The following is a 9724-nucleotide window of genomic DNA, read 5'->3' as shown; positions in this document are numbered from 1 at the left end:
TAGAACTGGTTACTAAGGTTACCTTCTAATGACCCTGAATCTAGGAGTGAGGGAACGGAGGAGCAGGTGAAGCTAGTGTCAAACTCTTGAACATGTTCCAAGAGGTCAAATGTACTAAATCACATTGTTTCACGTTTGTCCCTAAGGGATTTTTAACAGCAGCGACAAAACCTCAAGAGAAGGGTGCCTGATAGATAACAATCTTGTGATCACATCCCTAAATACCGAGAAATGAGAACCTACACAAAGTGTTAAGAAACCGTCCATGCTGCCAGGATCTCTCACCGTTCACCACTTGTTTTCCTGGGGTTGACGTGAGCTCGCGCTAAACTAAGGACACCAGTGGAGCTTTTAGCGCGGTTCCCTACGCCCTCCTGGAATATTGGAAAGCCATCCAAGCGCGGGGCTATCTTTAAAAGGAATTAGTTGTGGCTCCTAAAGAGCTTGCCGAGGAAAGCGTAGGGCGCCAGGGGACAGGGGCCCAGGACACTGAGGCCAAGAGTTCCCAAGTCACACCAGTGCTGGTCCCTTTGCCTAAAATCCTGCAACGCCTCGCTGGGGCAGCACCCAGTGCCAGAGCCTGCGGCCCAGCGAAGCTGCTCCCTGGAAACGCAAAAAAAAAAAAAAAAAAAAAGGGGGGGGGGTAGGGAAGAGGGAAACGTTTAGGTTTAGCAGAGGAAGCCAGTCAGCCAGCTCTGCAGATGCAACCGTTGCAATTTGGGTCTCTTCTGTCTTCTGACGTAATGCCAGTTTCCTGCTTTCGCGCCGCAGTGTGCAGTTCGCTGGCTGGGAAGTCAGAAGATCAATCGATTGAACGCCAAGATCATCACTGCCACTATCTTGCGATTTATTTTCCACGAATACACTTTAATTGGCCCAAGAGCCCCGCCCCCAAATTCCACGACTTTTGGCTTTTCAGGAGGCATTGTTCTCCCCTCCCCCCAGGAAGGCCGCCTCTACGCACAGCCAGCATCAGGAAACAGCGCCGCTCGGGGCTCCGATGGAGGGCCGGGGTGGGGTCGGCTCAAACCTTCTGCCCCCAGCTCTTGAGATTCCTGATCCCTGGCTGTGTCTTAAGCAAAAATACTGTAGAAGGTGCAGCGTTTCCTCCCCCTTTCCAGAAACCGGGCGAGGACGCGGGGAAAAAGCCACGCTGGAACGTGTAAGGACGCTCCCCCACGCCCAACATGCTACAGGGCCGGTATGCGCGGCGGCCGTCCCGCCACCTCACGCGCGCCGCGCTAACTGCAGCACCACGGCCACCGCCGTCGCCGCCGCCCAGCCGAGCCCGGGGAGACTCCCAAGGGCTCTTTAAATACGAGCTATAAATACTACGGGCGCTCGGCGCGTGCGTCACGACACATCCGGCTCCCGATTGGGTGGCGTAACCTCGCTTATTTGCATAGGCCGATTGCACAACCGGGCGGCGACCTCAGCCCGGTGCTCGCGCCCCGCCTTCCCCACCTCTGCGGGCACGCGGGGCCGCGGGCGGGGACACCGGGGTGGCGGTTGCGGCGTCCAGAGTCCCCTTGAACTCGGGAACCTTTCAAGTCCTGAGTCAGGCGGCGGTCCTCCGGGACGCCAGTGCCTCTCAGAAGGCTCAGTTTTCGCCAGCCAAGGGCTCACCGTTTAAACTGGGCCTTTTTTATTTCTACAGAAAAGGACAGTTTTCAGAGTGACATCCCAGCAAACGCTCTGGGTGGCTCGCAGCGGCTGAGTTTAAACCACGTGAGACCTGGCTGCGGCGAGAGTCCTGTCCAATGACTTGCGACTTGGGGGTGTTCAAAAAGGGCTTTTTGCATGATCTCTAGTAAGACCTCGTTATCTTGAAAACGAAACAGGGAGGGTTCGAAAATGTAAGATGTGTGATGCCTTCTGGTTTAAACCTAGATTTTTAAAAATGCACCAGTGAGCCAATATGAAAGCAACATGGAGACTTTCCCCCACTGCGGTTCTGGAGGTAGAGAATCTCTTGTAGCAATGGAAAATGTTCAGCTCCTTGACCCAGACCCGAGTGGATTCTCTCCAGGGAGCGAGTGGGATGGCGAACGTGAGAGGGGAAAAAAGACCACGCTTTGGAATTAGGGAAGCACCCCAGTGTTGTGGGGTGTAGAGGCACCGAGGATTCTGTTGCAGGGGGTGCCAGTGATTGCGCTGTAGAAATATGCAGATACGGTTATATATTAATATTAGGTTGTTAACAAAATCGTCTGTGTCTTCGAATGCAAACCGAGAATAGTAGCTGTTTCTGCTATTTGCTCCAAACACCGCTATACTACTATACTATAGTGAACTTTACTTTTGAGTGGGATTAAATATGGTGACTTTTAATGCCTTCGCTTTGTTTTACAATGTTCTTCCCTTAAAGTGCTCGTGGCATATTCTGAAGTTCTAAGCCTTCCTGTAGCGATATCGGGGATGACTGCTTAAGTATATATGTTGATGTCTTACACAATCGGTCCTCAGCAAATATTAGTGGAATGAATCAGACATAAACATTTATTCAGAAGAGACTAAGGATGTACTAATAACAAAGACCTTATTAAATTATATTTCATAATTGTTCTACTTTGACATGGCCACCCCCCCACAGCCCCGAATAAAACTTAAAGTTCAAACGGACTCTTGTTATTTTAAGACAATGCTTTTAACAACTGCTGAAGATTGGATGGCTAGCGAATATGCTGTCTTAACAGCTTTTTAAAAAGAACTGCGGATTTTGACAGAAGAGCTCCCCCTGCTGTCAAATGGTTTATGGGCAACGCGCCTGGAACGTCTAGAATACCTGGAATGGGTCCATTGCAAAGCTGGAAAGCTGAACTTTAAGATATTTTTTCACTGAGAACATCTCTTACTTTTAATCATTTATTGACAAGCAAGTGTGATCATTCAGTAGGGGATACTACCTGAAATATCTCATATCCATAACAATCGAAACCCGTTTAAAACCAATCTTGATTATATTAAAGTAAAAGATGGATTTGTTTCACTGTCATTATTCTCTGCATTAATATACATCAATGTAACAAAGTTTTAGTCATCAAAATAGTTTTTTCCAACAATTTTAGTACCGTACGGGTTGAATCATCAAAATGGACTGATTTGAATGCACACTACTTACACCAGCCTTATACCAGTCTTTCCCTTCTCAGCTTGTTTCCGTGTGCCTTCATTACTGTTTCTAGTATTCCAGACCAAGAATAAGTACGCTTATAACCACTGCCTTCTTGGTAATAGTCTTATTTTTCTTTTTCCTTAAGTGTTTTAAATGTGACATTCCTTTTTACTAATTCGTTTCTTTGTTGTCCTTATTAATATGCCAAGATGAAAAAATATTTTTAAGAAGTCCCAAGTAACCGTGTAAGTTGAAGACTGCACATCTTGGCTGTTAGCTTCCATTGTTTTTCAGAGCTGTTCATCTTGAGGAGGAAAGATCTACCTTCAGAGGTCGGCTGCTGGTACAGCTTTGAGTCACTGGGAGGTAAGAGGATAACTGGTAAACCACGAATGAAGCGATAAAGGAGGTGTGTCTCTACCATAAATGCTAATGTGGGCAATTCAGCTGCATTTTTCACAATAAGCACTTTACCACACCTTATAGAAGCATACAGATAATGATCACCAATTATTCTGTGGTTCCCCATGCTCTCTCAGTTGCAGAGGCAGCAATGGAAATAAGAGTTGGTCTTTATGCAGGAACATGTATTTAGAAAAAGGTTTGGTATTCTCCAGGGCTGGGAAGAGACTCTGTTCTTTTGTTAGCCGGGGTAAACAGGCCAGCACTCTCACAGAAGGGACAAGTACTCCTGCTGCTCTATGAACTGGGCCCTGTTATAGCCTGAATTATGTCCCCCCAAATTCATATGTTGAAATCCTAACTCCCATTCCCCCCAAATGTGTATGTTGAAGTTCTAATTCCCAGCAACTGTATTTGGAGATAGGGTCTTTAAAGAGATAATTAAGGTTAAGTGAGGGCATTCGTGTAGGCCCTAATTCAGTATGGCCGGTGTCCTTATAAGAAGAAAAGCTTGGGTAGGGCATGGTGGCTCACACCTGTAATCCCAGCACTTTGGGAGGCTGAGGCCGGTGGATTGCCTGAGCTCAGCAGTTCGAGACCAGCCTGGGTAACACAGTGAAACCCTGTCTCTACTAAAAAATACAAAAAATTAGCTGGGCATGGTGGCGTGCGCCTGTAGTCCCAGCTACTCGGGAGGCTGAGGCAGGAGAATTGCTTGAACCCGGAAGGCAGAGGTTGCAGTGAGCCAAGATGTGCCACTGGGCAACAGAGTGAGACTCTGTCTCCAAAAAAAAAAAAAAAAAAGAGCTTAGCCGGGTGTGGTGGCTCACGCCTGTAATCCCAGAACTTTGGGAGACTGAGGCAGGTGGACTGCCTGAGGTGAGGAGTTCCAGACCAGCCTGGCCAACATGGTGAAACCCCATCTCTACTAAAAACACAAAAATTAGCCAGGCATGGTGGCATGCACCTGTAATTCCAACTACTTGGGAGGCTGAGGCAGAAGAATTGCTTGCACCCGGGAGGCAGAGGTTGCAGTCACCCAAGATCATGCCATTGCACTCCAGCCCAGGCAACAGAGCGAGACTTTGTCTAAAATAAATAAATATATAAATAATTTTAAAAAATGAAGAGCTTGGGATAGAGACAGGTGCTTGCATAGAGGAAAGACCATGTGCAGACACAGAGAAAAGGCAGCCACCTGCAAGCCAAAAAGAGAGGCCTCAAAAGAAACTCAACCTGCTGACACCCTGATCTTGGACTTCTAGCCTCCAAAACTATGAAAAGATCAATTTCTGTGATTTAAGCCACTGAGTCTGTGGTATTTTGTTATGTCAGCTCTAATAAACTAACACAGGCTCATTTTCCCAGTTAATAGTCCAGGAACCACGTCTTTTTCATATGTATAGTCATGACTTCACCATGCCTCAGGCCAGTTCTAAAATTAGAAAATGGATATTGGATGTTGGTGCCATCAGAATATGCCTGGCCATGTGTTTGCCCTTTTAGTGATAATTTTAAAAATTGTCATATCTATAGAAAGTTCAGATTTCTATTGTGCATGCACAGTAGGTAAAAATATTTCAAGGCTTGGGGATAGATTGGCTGTGTGACAAAAGGCTTATGAATTGGGCCAGCTTCCATGAAGTTAGGGCTGCAAGTACCTGAGGTCAGGGAATGATTAGTCGGTTAATTAATCTGTAGTAGACTGCAATGCTGGCTTCTCACATCTACCAGCTGAGGGATAGCCTCTGAACTGTAAACAAGTGTAAGAAAAGTAAGGCTAATGTCCTTACTTTTCTTTCTGATTGGGAGATTATATTACCCATATGGCATGAATATGGGAGTATATGTGTTCACTTTGGGCAAAAACATGAAGTCCAAACTTGCTAAACATGGGTCTTCTTTCTATATTGACACATGACCTGAGTTTTGTGTAGGTTGTCTATTGAAGAACTCAGAAATTCTGGTTAAAATTCAAAACAACTTTTGTTTTTATAAAAATGAAATTACAACAAAATCCAATTGGCTTATGTTTTTTACAATTAGTCCTTCAAACTTGTGCTTCCTCATTCAAACATACCTTCTTTTGAGTTATTCTGTTCTATAAATCAGATAGCCTGAAGAACATTATGAGTAGAATAATTACCATTTAATGATATTAGCACACTCAGAGACCATAGCAAGGTCCCTTGCAGTCCTTACAGTAATCTTCTAAGGAAAGTACTATTGCCATCTGCAGTGTTCAAATGAGATAATTGATCCTTAGAGAAGTTGTATAACTCACTCAAAGTTAGTTTCAGAGCTGGATTTCAAATCTAAGTCCATTTGACTCCAGGTTTAGCCCTTAAAGAACAGAGAATAATATTACAAATATGTACAATTGGAATAAAAGTCATAGGCCTGAAACTAACCACTTTACACAGGTAATCTAGAGCAATGCTTCTCAAATTATCTATCAGCAGATGTTGGCTGGGTGTGGTGCCTCACACCTGTAATCCCAGAACTTTGGGAGACTGAGGCGGGCAGATCACTTGAGGTCAGGAGTTTGAAACCAGCCTGGACAACATGGCGAAACCCCATCTCTACTAAAAATACAAAAATTAGCTGGGCATCGTGCCATTGCACTCCAGCCCGGCAGCGGTGGGCGCCTTTAGTCCCAGTTACTCAGGAGGCTGAGGCAGGAGAATTGCTTGAACTTGGGAGGCAGAGGTCGCAGTGAGCGGAGTTCATGCCACTGCACCGCAGCCTGGGTGACAGAGGGAGATTCCATCTCAAAATGATAATAAAATAATAATAAAAATGTTAGTTCCGTGTGATATGTTTAAGTAGCATACAGAAAGTTTCCATGATCAAATAAATTTTGGATATAGTGGGTTGAACAATATTTTTAAACTGTAGAACTGTATAACATTAATGGGAGCCATTCATACTGGTAATCATTGCAGATTTATGTAGTTATTATAACAATTTTCTAGGAGATGGCAAAAAAGTGTCTTGAATAGGGGAACTTTCTGTTTTGCATAACGGTGCCATTTGGGCTATCAATGGGGCTAGAGATGGGAGTAGATGAAAATAATATAAAACTCCTAACACACCTGAATGCTGTCCTGTTCATGAAGAATGATTGCCAACATCATCAGTTTCTAGTGTTTTTGAGTTGACGGTTGTTTGTACCAAGTAGATTTAAAAAATAGCTAATTATTTTTAGGGTTTTTCAATGCCTTGCACAATTACTTATATACCTAAAAGATATGCTTGTAAAGCTGAAAGATTTTCTTACTAGTAAGAGACTTTCCAAATCTAGTATAAGGACGTTGGAATAATAAAATGTAAGATTATTTTTGAAATGAACTAAGAATAGGCAGTTGATTCAAGGAAAAATAGTTGAAATTTGCATGCATGTGCAAATACATATGCATAAATAGATTAAACTTCTTGAGGTTAGAGGTTTTATTTACGTCTCTTTATTCTTGCCTGATGCTTGGCTACAGTAGGCATTCATGCATTTTGTTTTTTTGTTTGTTTGTTTATTTATTTATTTATTTATTTATTTATTTATTGAGACAGAGTCTCCCTCTGTTGCCCAGGCTGGAGTGCAATGGTGCAATCTCGGCTCACTGCAACCTCCACCTCCTGGGTTCAAGTGATTCTCCTGCGCCAGTCTCCCAAGTAGCTGGGATTATAGGTGTGCACCACCACACCCGGCTAATTTTGTATTTTTAGTAGAGATGGGGTTTCACCATGTTAGTCAGGCTGGTCTCAAACTCCTGACCTCAGGTGATCTGCCTGCCTCGGTCTTTCACCGCACCTGGCCTCTCATGCATTTATTTAGTGTTTATTGAGTTCCTTCTATGTATCAGACATGATTCTGGTCCAGGCACTGAGTTAAGAGTGAAAAAGTAGACTTTTGTCTTCGTGGAGCTTACATTTTACTGGGTAGAGATAGAGAGTAAAGTTAAAAAAAGGTGGTGAGGGCGGGGGCAGAAATGAAGCCTTTCATTAGGTAATGGATATTGAAAAAGTTGTAGGGTCAATAAGTAGGAGTTCCAAGGGTAAATGCACTGGCGGGAGAGGAAAGGCTTGAAACAATCAGTGTCTTAGAAGGTAATCTAATTATTGGTAACAGTAAGGTGAAGTCATGACTAGAAGTAGGAGGCTGAAATAGAGGAAGATAAAAAGATCATTAGAAAGAAGGAGATCCAGAAACTGTGAAGGTGTGATGTTGAATGGGATAGCACATGAATGTCACAGTTGCTGAAAATGGTGACCAAAGCAGAGTGAAGAAGGAGACAGTGAGCCATGTGCTGCAATCTTCAATGAAGGACATGAAGTAATTTAAGAGATCATAGATGACAGCACAAAAAAGGGTAGACTCTTATAAAGCTGGATAGAATAACTTCATAGGAGCTGGAGTTTTTGAGGGCAGAAAAAGAAGAAATGGTTTGCAAATGGCAATTTATGTAAGTTCAGGTCAAAGGAAAAAGGAAGTTAGGAGACAGCCAGGGAAGCGTGTCCTCAGGAGCAACTTTCTATGAGGCCAAGAATGTGACGGAAACACCTTTTTTTACTGAATGAGTGAATGTTGAATCCTCACTTAGACAGAGTCGTTTAGAATACTTTCAAACTTAATTAGCCTTTTGAATTAAGTTTAAAGTAATGCATTCCAATTTCTTTTGTTCATACACTTTCATATTTTAATATACTCATAAGGATAAAAGTTGGAAGTAGAAGAGAGATTTCTGAATTTAAAAGTATGTGTTGCTAGGGAAACTATCATGTTTTACTTTAGACATTTCATTATTTTTGAGTTTATTACAAGTAAATACTCCTTTGATAATAAAGGGGAAAAGAAAGTATATATCTTTACCATAAATACCTGAAAATCAAGCCATTGGAAAATTAAAAAGGGCATCCTGAACAGCTTCCCTTTTATTCCTGGACTGTGGTAACTTCAGAAAAGGAAAGAAAGCAATATGTTTTCTGTTTTGTTTTGTTGAGATGGAGTCTTGCTCTGTGGCCCAGGTTGGAGTGCAGTGGCAGGATCTCGGCTCACTGCAAGCTCCGCCTCCCGGGTTCAAGCCATTCTCCTGCCTCAGCCTCCCAAGTAGCTGGGACTACAGGTGCCCACCACCACGCCTGGCTAATTTTTTGTATTTTTAGTGGAGACAGGGTTTCACCGCGTTAGCCAGGATGGTCTCGATCTCCTGACCTCGTGATCCGCCCCCCTCGGCCTCCCAAAATGCTGGAATTATAGGCGTGAGCCACCGCACCCGACTGGTACTGGATATTTATTCTATAGGGCTTTGGGGAAATGTCTTCAGGATAAGAGAAGCTTCAAATTCCTGTAAAGATCATCTCAAAATCATTATATGGTGATAAATTATATTGCTTTGGAGTCGAGCAAGCTTGTCCAACTTGCAGCCCAGGATGACTTTGAATGCGGCCCAACACAAATTCATAAACTTTCTTAAGACATTGTGAGATTTTTTGGCCATTTTTATTTAAAGCTCTTCGTTAGTGTGAGTGTATTTTATGTGTGGCCCAATATAAGTCTTCTTCTTCCAGTGTGACCCAGGGAAGCCAAAAGACTGGACACCCCTGGAGGAGAGTAAGTGCAATTAATGGTGTTATTTTATACCATCTGAATCCAGAAGTGTTGAGAATACTTGTGACACTTAGCTGAGTCCAATGGCTCACGCCTGTAATCCTAGCACTTTGGAGGGCTGAGGTAGGAGGATTGCTTGAGCCCAGGAGTTAGAGACCAGCCTGGGCAACATGGCAAAACCCTGTCTCTAAACACACACACGCACACACACACACACACACACACACACACACACACACATTAGCCAAGTGTGGTGGTGTACACCTGTAGTCCCAGCTATTTGGGAGGCTGAGATGGGAGAATCACTAGAGCCTGGGAAGTCAAGGCTGCAGTGAAGGGAGATCACGCTACTGGGGGCAACGGCAGTGAGACCCTGTCTCAAGTAAATAAACAAATAAATAGATAATAAATTAATAATAAATTTTGTGTGTGTGTGTGTGTGTGTGTGTATATATATATATATATATATATATATATATATATATATATATATATATGAATCTTTCCTGTAGGAGATTTCCAAAAAGAATACTTGTGACTCTTTACAAAAAAAAAAAAAAGGAAGAAAGAAAGAAAAGGAAACAGCCTATTAAAGAGCCCCA

The sequence above is a fragment of the Macaca nemestrina genome, chromosome 10 (assembly GCF_043159975.1).
Source record: "Macaca nemestrina isolate mMacNem1 chromosome 10, mMacNem.hap1, whole genome shotgun sequence".
Taxonomy (NCBI): Eukaryota; Metazoa; Chordata; class Mammalia; order Primates; family Cercopithecidae; genus Macaca; species Macaca nemestrina.
This window is presented reverse-complemented; position numbering follows the sequence as displayed.